The following is a 13,217-nucleotide window of genomic DNA, read 5'->3' on the forward strand; positions in this document are numbered from 1 at the left end:
CCAGACCTGTCCAGAATCTCACATTAAAATGGTGGTATAACTGGGGAATTTCCTCCATGCCCACACAGGGAGGCAGATGGTACTTGTTGGGAGTCCTTCCCCCAGCAAGACCATCCTAGATCTCTCACCCCATCCTCTGCCCAGCCTTGGAGAAAGCTGGCTGTGGCTGAGTCAGATGTCTGCATTTCCTCCTTCAGACCTGCCCCCAGGAAGCATCTACCACTCTGCCAGCTCGGAGGGACCATGTCTCTCCACAAAGAAAACCTGTACTTACTGTTTGGGAGCCTAAGTGGGGTGGAGAAAAAGAGGAACCCTGTGGTCAGCCTGCCTGAGTCCCTCATTTCTCAGAGAAGGGCAGACTACAGAGATGGAGTAGACGAAGGACGGCTGGTGAAGAAACTGGGCACCGACTCGTAAACCAACAGCTCAATGTATATATCAGGCAAACAAGCTTTGCTTCTGGTAATATATCAGTGGAGGGTTCCATCCCAGCTGACTCCAGAGAAACCTCCCAACAGAGGGCACAAGAACCAACTGCTGTCATTTCCCCCATTCTGAGGGGTCCCTCTAGTGGCTCTGGTGTCCCAATGAGGGGTTGGGGGTTCCCAACATCAAGAGGTTATCAGGGACTGAGAACAACCAGGGGTGAGAGGTGAGCTAAACAGCACCGATTATGGCATCAGATAGGCCTGGGTTCCAACCTTGGTGCTGCCACCAGTCGGGGGTCTTGGCCACGTATGTTTCTCCATCTATAAAATGGGAAGGTGACATTCCTGACACTTTCTAAGTCATAGCAGCTAGTGAGGTCATTATGAACTTAGATGGAAGAGCCCCACGGCTGGCCCCCATGTGTGAGCAGGTCTCTAAGTCAGCTGGAGCAGACAGACACTTCACTGTTATAGACGCTCTTGGGCTTTACTGTGAATCAGAATCGCTTCTTAAAATGTAACTTCTCGGGGTTGGAGAGATGGCTCAATGGATAAGAGCACTGGTTATTCTTGCAGAGGACCCAAGTTCGATTGCCACCGCCCACATGATAGCCAACAACTGTCCGTAACTCCAATTCCAGGGGATCTGACACCCTCTTCGGACCTCTGTGGGCTTTCACGACATGAGTGAACTTACATACATGCAGGCAATACACTCATAAGATAAAAATAATAAATATATTTCTTTCTAAGTGTAACTTCTGGGGTCAGACCCTGATGATCTCACAGGTGGGGCAGGAAATAAACTGTCTTCCCAGGCAGTTTTATGCAGGTGGTCCAGGAGCATCCACTGAGGGATCTTGCTTTTCTCCAGTCTGAGGTTCACATGCTTCTGAGAGATTATGGGACGGACTCACACTTTGGGATCCCTAACCAGGGTTTGCTTTTCAGAGTCATTTCCTCCTATCATGACAGAGGAAGAAATTGTCAGCTGGGTCAGGATAGCACTTTGTAACCAAAGAGGGGTCACCAACAAGACATTTAGATGGGCCAGCCAGCTATTTCAGCATAAGAAAATTGAAAGCCAAAGGATGACTATTTGCCAGGCCCCCTGCAAAAGGCTCTGGTGGGAAGCTTACCCTCTGCTCAGCCCTACTGTGTGGCCAGCACACACTAGGTGCTTTTTAAAAATTACATTTATTTACTTATTTAGTGTGTGCATGTATGAATATGCATATGGAAATCAGAGCACAAGTTTTGGGAGTCAGTTGTCTCCTACCATGTGAGTCCCAGGGATCAAACTCAGTTCCTCAGGCTTTTTGGCAGTCACCTTTACCACTGAGCCATCTCACAGGCCCTGCTTTGCCTATTTATTCCATGTCTGATCTGCCCTCTGCTCACAAGGCAGCTGCCTTCAGGGTGGGGCTGTATGAGTCCTTTGCAGGCTAGAGGCAGAGGACATAGTTTTAGCTGCTGTGCTTGGCTGCCAAAGGGATTCCACCCACTAACCTCTCTTCTCCTTTCCCTCCCCTGTCTCCCACCTGCACAACTCAGGCCTTAGCCCAGAACCATCAATCAGCCCAGGCTCTGGAGCCCTTAGAGAAGCTTCAGCATCACAGAGAATAAGACAATAAAAGCTTAATAAAACCAGCAACATGAACAAAGAAGGGAAATTCACACAGGCTCCCAGGTGCTCCTCAAGGGAAGGGTCAGAAGGTTCCAGAAATCCCATCCTGTTACCCTTTCCGTCACATCCTGGCCACTTCCCGGAATTCCACATGGGGCTAGAGACAGAGGCTTTGGAGCCGGGGGACCCTTAGGGCCCAGCAGCCAGTGCAGTTCCCCAGCCCTCAGATGGCTAGGTTAATAAAAAAGAGAAAGATCCTACAATGTAGGGCCAATAACCATGGCTATAAAAGCCAAATTGGATTCCTTCCTGGCTGATGAGCTCAGGGCCTTTTCTTTCTCAGACCCGATTAGCAAATATGTAAAACCACTCTTGCTTCCCCAGCTCCAGACAGCTCTTCCTGGAGCTTGCTCATGGGCCAGCAAGGTACAGGAAGCAGGTGCTGGGTGCCTGGGGCAGCAGAATGGGCCAGAGTCTGGGAGTAGGGCACTGGCCGGCCACAGGCCTGCTGTGTGGCCTAAAACAAATCATCAGTGTCTCTGGGCCCGCCACATGGTGGGTGGGAGGATGTGGGAAGGGAAACTGAGTGCTGGGAGAGAGTCGCTCCTACTCCTGATTGTGGGGTGGGTCTAGGGAGAGTAATGCAGTAACATCAGGCCAAGTACCAGAAGTACCAACCAGCAGCCATGTGCTGAGTGCCATTGTGATGGCCACTCACTGACAATAAAGTGTTTGCTAAGAACTTTGTACCATGGAAGGGCCCAAGATAAGATAGAATTGAAAAAAGAGTAAGAAAAATAATCAGGAATCTGCCCCTTGTCCCTGTGGCTTATTACCAGTCTATCCACCATTGAAATCTACATTCATTCTCGTGAGCTTTTGTCTTGCGATCTTTTGTAACCACATGTTTATCTGCTACTTGCTTGCTTAAACTCCCCTGTATGAGTTGACTATAAATTTCCCTAAAAAAAATTGGGCTGGAGACTGGCATCCATCCATCTAGCCACCCACCCACCCATGCATCCATCTATCCACCTACCCATCCATTCATGCATGCATGCATCCATCTATCTATACATACACCCATACATACATACATGCATACATGTATCCATCCATCTACATATGCATTCATCCTCCTACCTACTCATTCATCTATCTATCTCTCCATCAACCCACCAAGCCCCTCATCCATACAGGCATGGATCCATCCATCCATCCATCCATCCATCCATCCATCCATCCATCCATCCACTTACATTGTTTGTATTCTCTATATAAAAGAACTGTCCTTCACCTGACCTGGCTGCTGGTCTCGACTCTCAGAAGTCGAGATGGACACAGCAGGTGGCCATCTTTTAGTTCTAGGAAAGGCCTCCGATGCTGTTTTCCCTCCCTTTCTCCACACCCAGACCTCATCTCTGGGTCCAGGCTTGTGGCAACTTTCTTCCTAGACAACAGAAGCTGGAGGGTCAAAGGGAAGCTAGAAGCTAATCAGTACCACTGCACCTGGTCCCAGGTTGGAGGTGAGACTTCAGGACAAGGCTCCCTCTCTGGGAGAACTTGAGGTTCCCTGACTCCCAGGCTTGTGAGGCACTAAGGAGGCTAGCACTGGATAAAAGAAGCTCAGTAAGGTGATGGTGGAGGCTGCCCTGGCCCTGTGTCCCTAAGCCAGAGCCATTTCTCAGCCTGTCCTTGATCCTCGCAACCTAGGGAACTTGGACGCAGCAGCTCTGCAGCGGCTTGCAGACAGTTTGGTATTGGTTTTATGCTAGGAATGATTTCCAATTTGCAAACCAGAGAACTGCAGCTTTTTAAAGGAGTAAAGGCACTCATTTGAACGTGAACTTCTCATTGTTAGATTTTAGTTAAGTCTGACATGTTTGAAAATGCTCAGCCCTAAAGTCAGCCCTCCTGACCCCCGCTGGTGTGTGCGTTCACACTCATGCACTGTGCACTGATGTGTATACCCAGTGTGTGCCCTGAAATATCCTGGCCACAGTCTCAAAACAGCCCTGGCTGGGACAGCTGGCTCCAGAGAAGGGAGAGAATGGCAACATCAGGGATCAACACCCTGATTCGCACTGAGGTTGTCCTGGTGAATGCTGGCTTCTTTTAGTGCCCCTGGGTGGGGCTTCCTCGTGGTACTGTTGGTTGACAGTTAGGAGTCAATAAAGGGAGTGCAATCAGTACAGAAGGAGAGCCTAGTGCTCCTCCCTACCTAGGATCAGCACAGAGTCCTTGAGAGGCTTGGGAGTCTTCAAGCCATCCTCTGCGATAAGCCATTGCCTATGGAGACAGGCAAGGGTGGTCAGAGCTGAGCTGCTGGGGGCAGAGGAGCCTGGGTGGAGAGTTGAGCCTCTAGACTCCACCCTCAGCTCTGAAACTTTTATCACTAAAGTACTGGAGAGATTCAGGGCCCCAGGGACTGCTTCCAGACCCAAAGGCCAAGAGAGACCCACTGAAGCCAGCCAGGCCCTACCCCAAAATCCATCCCACCTGCTCACACTGAAATGTTGTCGTAGAATGCTCCCCCTCCCTCAGCCTTCCCTGGCAAACGGCTATGTCTCCTATTTGCTCGTGACCTTGGGCAAATCTTTCCTTTTCTCTATGTCTCAGTTTGTCCTTTTGTCAAAACAGAGGACTGATTTCAATGAGCTTTCAGGACTACCCTACTCTGTCATTCACAGTGCACTAAGGGCCAGGATGTAAGAGGTGCTAGGAGAGGGATGGCACCAGTGGGGAAGGAGTGGAGGGTAGAAGATTTCCTGAGGTTTTGGGGCTATGACCTCCATTAGCACAGTACTCTCCTGAATTCTAATCCTTGCTGCAGCCAGGAGCCAGGGGAACCCCATAACCCAAGGGTTTTGCAGAATGAGGTGGGGTAAGGCAGGAAGTGAGAGAGAAGGCTCGTGGGGTCAGACCACCTTTCCCTATCCTCAGCCAAGGACGTTTTGGGCCCTTCATCACCCCAGGACAGGAGAGCCAGCTGCTGACAGAGGATCGAGGTGCAGGAGTCTGGGCCTGCTTTGATGGAGGACTGCAGAGGGAGAAGCAATCCACTTAGTCTTCCAGGTAGGTGAGGGCAGCAAACAAGGCAAACCGCTTCCTATTCATTCAGATGCTGCCCCTGGCAAATCTGGAGGTGGTTGAGAAAGCAGGTTCCCCTCTGCCACGCTCTCTCCTCTAAGCACACCCGCTGAGCATCTGGGCCACTCCAAGCAATGGCGGACCCTGCCGTGACCCTAGATCCGGAACTGGCTGCCTCTACTGCAATCCACCCAGGAGGAGAATTTGTCAGAATCTCAAATCCGGAGCCAAAATTCCCTCCCCAGGCTTTCCAGACCCAGGGACCTCCCCTAGTAACAGGGAAATTCTTAGATAACAAAAATTCTTTCAAGATGTGGGTGGGGACAAAGGCCCTCCTCTTTGTCAGAACTTGGGGCCAGGCCTTGCCAAATCAAAACTGTGGCCATCAAAGTCTGTCAGCTCCAGTCACCTATCCATCCACTTATTCACACATCCATGCATTCATACATGTGTCCATTCACCCACCCATGCATCCATCCATCCACCTACCCATCCATCCATGCGTGCATGCATGCATTCATCTATCTATACATGCACCCACACACATACATACATACATATATACATGAATGCACCCATCCATCCCTCTATCTACATATGCATGCATCCTCCTACCCACCCATCCATCTACACATTCATCTATCCATCCCTGAATCAACCCACCAAGCCCCTCATCCATATAAGGCATGAATCCATTCATCCATCCATCCACCTATGTTATTGGTACTCTCTCTATAAAATAACTGTTATTTTGTTAAATCATCACAGCCTTGATTTTGTGATATCTTGAATACCTTTCCTTCCAAAGGATCCATGAACCTTCTTACCCTAGATCCATCCTCAAGTTCATTAATGCCTGAGAATACATCTTCGCTAATTTGTCCTTGCTCATCACAGATTTCTGACTCTGTGACTCCAGGATAGTCTGCTCCAGTCTCTGCTAGAGCTGCTGGGGCAACGAGGCTGCCTTACAGGCAGCAGGCAGCAGCTAGCACTGCAGTGCTCGTCCACAGCCAGACTAGGAAGGGTTTCACCTGGCGGGTGATGTTTTTCCAAAGCCTGACTTCTCTCTGGCTTAAGTCTAATTTCTCTCAGGTCTGAATTGCAGGGAAGAACTGAAACCAATATCCTGCCTTTGTGAAACCATTCAATGAGGCTTTTAAACCAGCAAAGGTTTTCAACAAGGAATCCCCAGACGAAACTGCATCCAGAGAAACACAAGACCCAGCTGTGTCTACAAGGTATAAAAAGGGGAACCATCTGCATGAAAGCTGGAGGAAGTCCTGCCAGTTGGCCAGATGCTGTCCACATCTGGACATCTGAAAAGTGATCAATTTGGCTGCTTGGCTGTCAGGACTGCAAATGGTCTGACCCCAAACAGAGCCACACATACAAACCCCCCAAATCATCGAAGTATCCAAAAGGTACTTTGGCTTCAATCCTACTCATCCTTGAAGATGCAGATCATGTTAGCAAAGGCCAAGGTGTGGGCTTCACCCTTGCTGGGGTCCGAATCCTGTGCCTCTTGCTTCCTGGTCAGTTGCTTTACCCCTTGATCTTCTCATTTCCCAACCCTGAGACGGATGCAATAATGCCACCCCAGTGCCAGGCAAGCATGAGGATACAATCTACAGAATGCAAGCCCAGGTACCAAAGTACGCTGCCAGCCACTGGAGTCATGTTTATCACTGTGGTGACCACTCAGCAACCCTGGTAAGGTCCACAAGAAATACCCCGAGATGGTACCAAGGTCAGAACATTTGGGAAACACATACTCTTTCCCAGTATTCCAGAAGTCCAACCTGACACAATCTTTCTGTCCTTGAACCCCATGTAAGCCACCTTCCCCAGAGCCAGGAGGCTCACCACTACCCTTTCGGGATGGGAGCTACTTCCTGCCACAGCCATGTCTCTCTTAACAAGCTTTGGCAGAGGATGTACTGTCCAGCCAGGCATCAGTACATGTGCTGGATGCCTGGAGCAGATGGCAGGCAATAAAAGCCTGCCCCCCAGCATCCTCTCACCCCACCACTGAAACAGGAAGTTGTCCTGGGAGTGGCATTCATAGGAACTTTCTCCATGACTATAAGAGGACCATTTGCCTAAACCATGCCTTCAGCCTCAGAAAACACCTGGGTCCCTTTTCTTCTGGTGGGGACTCAGGTGAGCCATTGTTCATCACCTGTCATTGCTGCTCCCAGGGCAGGAGGAGTCAGGAGTAGCGGCAGGAGACTTTGTGTTGATCTACAAAGACAGAGGTAACCTCTTCCTTTCCTGAACACCCAGTGCCTGGCACACTGTGAGGGCTGTGCGAGCAGATGCTTAGGGGTGTGGGGGATTGAAGAGATCTTTTCAGGAGGTTTCTGCCAGGATACTGGCTCCCAGGATACCTCTCCCTGATTCCAAGGAGCGCCCTCTATAAGAGTCCTGAATGTCACATGCTGGCATCAAAACCTGTCCCTACCTCCTAGCTCCCAATGCCTAGCTTGCCATACACATTGAGACCTAAACTTGGCACCAGTGCAGCTCCAACTGCCCAGGTTTCCAAGCTGGATCCCTCGGAGGGAGAAACTAAAGGGAGAAAGCGAGATGCCGGAATCCAGGGCTTGTGGAACCTACACACAAAGATGCCCTCTCTGGTGGTTTCCTACCCCGCCCCTATGCTCCAGTGATGTCCTCCGGTGGTTGGTCCCAGGACTGCCCTGGGCTTCCTCCTTCCAGGTTTGGCAGGGACACAGAAGCTGCCGGTGCCAGCAATCATGACAAGGCTGGAGAGTGTCATATAAATAGCTCGAGTTTGCCCGGTGGCTCCACCTTCCCCTTGGCTCTGGTTCCAAGCTTCCCCTGAACCTGTTAGCAGGGGCTCTGCTGGGCCCCATCTGCCTCTTGACCAGCTGTGTGACCTTGGGCAGATGACTCAACCTCTCTAGTCTCATTCGCTTCTGTTGTGAATAGAAAAAGCACATCTACCTCTAGGGTAGCTGTAGGGATTATGCCAGTTAGTATACATAAGGTGTTCAGCACAGTGCTGGGCACACACCTGGTACACTGCATGTGCCCTGGTTATCGATCATGATCAGGCTCGATGCCACTGGATATGCAGAGTCTTGGACAGTGTCAGCAGCAATTTCACCTCTGCCCTCCAGAAGGTGCTGTTAGGCTCCCTGTTTGCATCAGTTCAGTCCCCTTGGCTGGGGTGGTATGACAGATCCCAGCTGAGCTACACAGAAAAGGCCCCTTTGGGACACTGAGACCCAGGCTCTGGCAGCAGAATGCTGTGCGGCACTGGGCAGCTCACTTGGCTTCTCTGAAGTCATTTCCCTATCTGCACAGCCTCTGGTGGCCTTGATCTCTTCTGAGTTAAGCTGTCTTTCAAAGCCTAAGCTTCACAGTGGGACTCCATCTGTCAGGAGGCTGCTTGGGCTCTCAAGGTTGGGGACAGAGCCAAAGATGCAGAGGTAGGGCATTAAGACCCATCCCCAGTCCAGTCACGGCTCTGAAGCCTCAGGTACCCAGCCCAGGATACTTGGCTCAGGCCACTGAGAGATATATTCAGCAACAATGCTAACTCTCACCCTCAGTCCTTCAGGCAGAGAAATTTACATTCTTCCAAAACTATCGCACAAGTAGGTTTGTTTTTTAAGATAGGGTCTCATTGTGTAATCCAGGTTGGCCTTAAACTCACTGGCCTCCCAAATACTGAGATTAGAGGCATGCACCACTATGCCCAACATAAGTGGTTTTTCTTGACAATATATATTAAATAAATAAGTATAGCAACAAAGAGTTTAGAGTGAAATGGAGAGCCCTGCTTCATTCAGATCAAAACCAGATGGCAACTTGGACTCTTCAGGCCATATGACCTTGGGCAAGTCTATTCCCTTCTGTGAACCCTGGTTTTCAAACGCATTCCACAAGGATAGCAATCTCCCATACCCCAAGAAGGTGGCGAAGCTTAAATAAGATAGTATGTGTACATGCTTAGTGCCTGGCACATAGTAGGTACCCAATGACTGGCAGCTACTACTATGGGTACTGCCATCACCAGCCTCTCATTGCAAACGGGGCAGCATCATCCCTGCGTGGGGTCCCTTTCCAAGGAGTTCTTACTAGCACACAGGTTATATGAATTACCATTCACCCTCTGGCACTTTTCCACAGGGCAGCCCAGGAGTGTGGCCATGTGGTCTCCTAACGGCCAGGTGGGGAGCAAGCTCTCTGGAGGGAGCTTTACTGCCTTCCCAGGACGGGAGGAGTCCTGGCAACATCCCTGCCTCTGGCCTTCGTTGAACAGCATGCTGCACTGTCTGCCCGTGAAATGCAACTCTTGGAAAACATGCATATTTGTGACTGGGTGCATGTTTCTATTTCAGGCTGACACTGCTTTATTTATTTTCCCTGGGATCTTGGTGCTTTGGAATCCAGCTTGGAGGGGTGTTTTGACAGACTTTGACGCCTCTCTGGCTCCCTGGGCAGAAACATGCTCTGTTATGGGGGAGGAGGGCAGTGTGAGAAAGGATTTCAAATGTTTCAAATGACAAACCCTCGTCATGGGCTAAGACACAGATAGTGAGCCTCATGGCCCACAGCTGAGCATTCAGGAAGGGGATAAAAAGGGGGTCAGGTGAGGAAAGGGGAGAAAGGAACCAAAGAGGCTAATTACTGGGTTTCCGATTATAATACTAAAGCCAATGTCAGCATCAAGACTGTTACCAGCTTCTCTGCCATTGCCAGCACCATCATTTTGGGGTGCCTATTTTTACAACCAATTGTGGGCTGGCGATTCCCTTAGGGAGCCCACCACTTCTCTTGGTAACCCACTTTGCAATACCCAACTCATGGGGCTGAGAAACTGCTCAGTCAAGTGGTGCTAAGTCCTGTCTCCCCTGCCTGCACAGATCCTGCCTGGCAACCGACTGCCTATGAGCAGGCTCCTTGGTCAAGTCCTGGGTACTTGAGGCTGATTGTTAAGATCGTACCCACTGGCTAGACATCTAAAGCTACTCTCAGTCAGTCCCTTCCGTGGGGTTATGTGTCTGGGGAAAAAGATGGGGCAACGCCATCTGCCTTTGAAAGGCCAGGTGTGCTAGGGGAGACAGGGAAGCAGAAGGGCTTAGACCATCACAGTAAGGAACTGGAGACCAAGAGGCCTGGGTTTAAGTATTCACTCTGCACTTATCCATCCATCAGCAGAATCTGTGATTCACACAGAGGCTACACAGTTGCCTCCATGGAGACTGGACTTGAGCCATGTGACCTTAAGAAAATTTCTGGTCCTATTAAGGAAATCATCTGAATGTCTCTCAAGAGTAGGATGACTTTAGCAGTGGTGGCTGTTCTAAAGAAGGAGGAAGATACTATAACCTCTGGGGGTTACAACTACAATGTTCAATCCCACCCAAATCAAGGTACACACTAGAGAGTCAGCATTCCCCATTAGCAAGGCCAGAAAGGGATCCCGTGGCCAGCCATCCTTTTATAATGGAGGGTGAGAAGTTGAGAATAGGGCAGGTGTCTGTCCACAGATGTACTGGGCAGCTGTGGCCAGTTGAGACTGGGACCCAGGTCTCCCCATTTCTAGTTCATTGCTCCCTACACTACTGGGGCTATCCCCTTTCCCACTCATTTTATGGATTTTAAAGACCGCAGCAGGAGAGTATCAAAGGACGAGCCAGGACTTGGGTCCAGATTCTTCAAAGCACCAAATCTTCAGGGAGTGCTGAGGCTTTGCTGTGACCCTTCAGGTTCTGGGGCCCCTGGAGAGACTTTTGCTGTGCTTCCAGCTCTAGAAAATTTCCTAGAGATGGTGATTAAGGCTGCTGAAGCCAGAGAGAAGCAGATACCGGGGAATGGGTGCATGGAAATCACAGCTTAAGGAGCAAGTCTGAGAGGGTGGACTCAGGACTCAGGTGCCCTGAAGGGCCAGCTGTGCCAGCATTGGTATCAGAGTGCAGACTGAGAGCTGGAGAGAGGCGTGAAGGCAGCTGGGGAGGATGGTGGACAGAAAAGACCAAAGGGTGTATGTTTGAAAGATAACCAGAGGGGGACTGGAGCAGGGAACAAAGGCAAAGACCGTAGACCCTGGCAGGAGACAATATGCCTGGAATAGGTTTGAGTGGGCATGGGAACGGAGAATCAAACAAAAACGGACACTGAGCTTCAAACCAAGACCATGAGGCACCTGCTCGCCCGGCTGGGCTGCTGCCCGGAGCTTCCTTTGAGCACAACATCTGTTCCCTCCTTTTGGCAGATGCCTTGGTTCCGGGGAGGTCTGCAGTAGGTGAGGAAGGACTGTTTGCTCTGTATCCTGATGCTTAAGTGTAGGAAAGTCTGTGTGCCTGTGTGTTTGTGTGTATGCACCAGTGTCAGTGTCTGTGTCCTACAGCCTGAGTCACTGTGTGTCACTGGGTACCAGCAGGAGCCCTATGCAGTGGTTTCTGGAGTATGGGGCTTTGAGTAGTTTTCAGTGATAACGTGGACTTGGGTGGCTGTCCTGGTCTACAAATGGGCTTGAGGGAAGATTTGGTTTGTCCACATGGGTGTGAATCCTAGGTCTGTGTTGCATTGTTTGTGCCTGTGAGCCAGTGTGGTGCTCGCGAAAGATCTATAGATGAGAGTGTGTGCGTGCTTGATGCGTGTGTTTGCGCTCGGAGTGTTGGTCAGCAGGTGCGTGGGGCTGCTGGTGCCCAGGCTGCTCCTATGCGCTGTCCGCGGTGCTGATCCAGGGTGCAGCTAGACCAGGACTGGCACCCAGGCTCCGGAAGGATCGGGGTTAGCTGGCACCCGGGCGGAGCAGACAGGGGTTGAGAAGAAGCCCCCAAGGAGGCGCTTCCCTAGCCCAGTGGCGAGCCTCCCCGGGGTTGTTGGGAAAAGTTTTCCCAGCGGCGGGGTTGGGTGTAGGGACTCAGGCACTGGGAATCTTCCCCCGACCCAGGGTGCCTGCACTACCCACCCCATCATCGTCCTCATTCGCGTTCTCCGCAGAGCGGGAAACCCTCTAGCGCTCGGCTCCCATCTCCTTTCCGGGCCCCAGAGCCTCAGGCGCGCGACGGAGGGCTCGGGGAACGTCCCGTGGAGCGCATGAGTGCGCTAAGGTAGCCGGTGGCTGCAGAGGGAGTCGTTCACCTTTCCCTGTCCCCTCCTTCTGCTGGAGCCCCGCGGACAGCCCACCTGGGGTCAGCTGCAGGAGGACACTCAACTTTTATGGACCCAGATAGCCACCCACCCAGCCAGAGATCGGGAGTCTGGTCGACTCTGGACCTTGAACCCGCCTGGGAAGACCGAGGCTACTGCGGTTCCGCAGCGAGTTGATGCCAGGCCGGTCCCCGGGGCGCGGGGACCAGATCTGTGCTGTGCACTGTCCCCACCAACCGGCTTTCCTGGGGACGCCGTGGCCGGTGCCCGGGCTGGCGGGAGAGCCAGAGAACTTCCCGCACCGCCCCCGCGCAGGCCGGGGCACGGGTGGTGCGATGGACCGGTCCCCTCTTCCGACAGAGCATCCCCAGCCCCAAGCCCCGACGGCCGTGGCACTCACCTCGGCCGAGCTGAGCTGGGCTGAGCGGCGGACGCCTCAGGGCACAGGGGGCTGCGGCCACCCGGCGGCTCAGACTTGTCCCTTGGCGGGAGTCGCGGGGGCGGGGGGGGAGCAGATCCTCGGAGCTGGAAGAGGCCGGCGTCCCTCGCTCGGCTCCAGGGCGAGCAGACCGCGGGCAGCTAGGCGCCAACTACGTCCCCAGCGCGAAACCCGAGCACTCGGCGCCTCCGCCGCTTTTTATCCGCCGCCCGCCTTTGTTTGGGTCCCGGCTCCTACCATGGGGTGCGGGGGTGTCCGGAGCGAGCTCTGGAGTCGCACCTCCCCTAGGCCACTGGCGCCTCCAGCCTCCGCGCCTGCGGGCTCTGCGTCACCGTCCGGCCGGGGCTTGCGCTCAGCCGCGCGCTGCGGTGTCTCGATGCCGCCGCCAGGCGCCGCCGCGGCCGCCGCTCCCCCTGCGGGAGCCGCGCGGTGGTACAGCCAGGCTCCAGCTCCGGAGGGCTGGGGCTGTGCACAGCGCAGCGACCCCTGGGGGCAGTTC

General features: G+C 52.4%; 1 protein-coding gene across 2 annotated transcripts in view; it reads right to left on the reverse strand.

Annotated features, from left to right (window-relative positions):
* The window catches only part of Disp3 (dispatched RND transporter family member 3), a 65,937-nt gene extending 52,949 nt beyond the window's left edge, over positions 1-12,988 (reverse strand). For both annotated transcript variants that reach the window (XM_017797730.1, XM_008831595.1), the window contains exon 1: positions 12,680-12,988. The gene's annotated coding sequence lies outside the window, so the exon portion shown is untranslated. The remainder of the gene's footprint in view (positions 1-12,679) is intronic.
* Positions 12,989-13,217: the final 229 nt, after the last annotated feature.

This window comes from Nannospalax galili, unplaced genomic scaffold (assembly GCF_000622305.1).
Source record: "Nannospalax galili isolate Female #2095 unplaced genomic scaffold, S.galili_v1.0 scaffold870, whole genome shotgun sequence".
Classification (NCBI taxonomy): Eukaryota; Metazoa; Chordata; class Mammalia; order Rodentia; family Spalacidae; genus Nannospalax; species Nannospalax galili.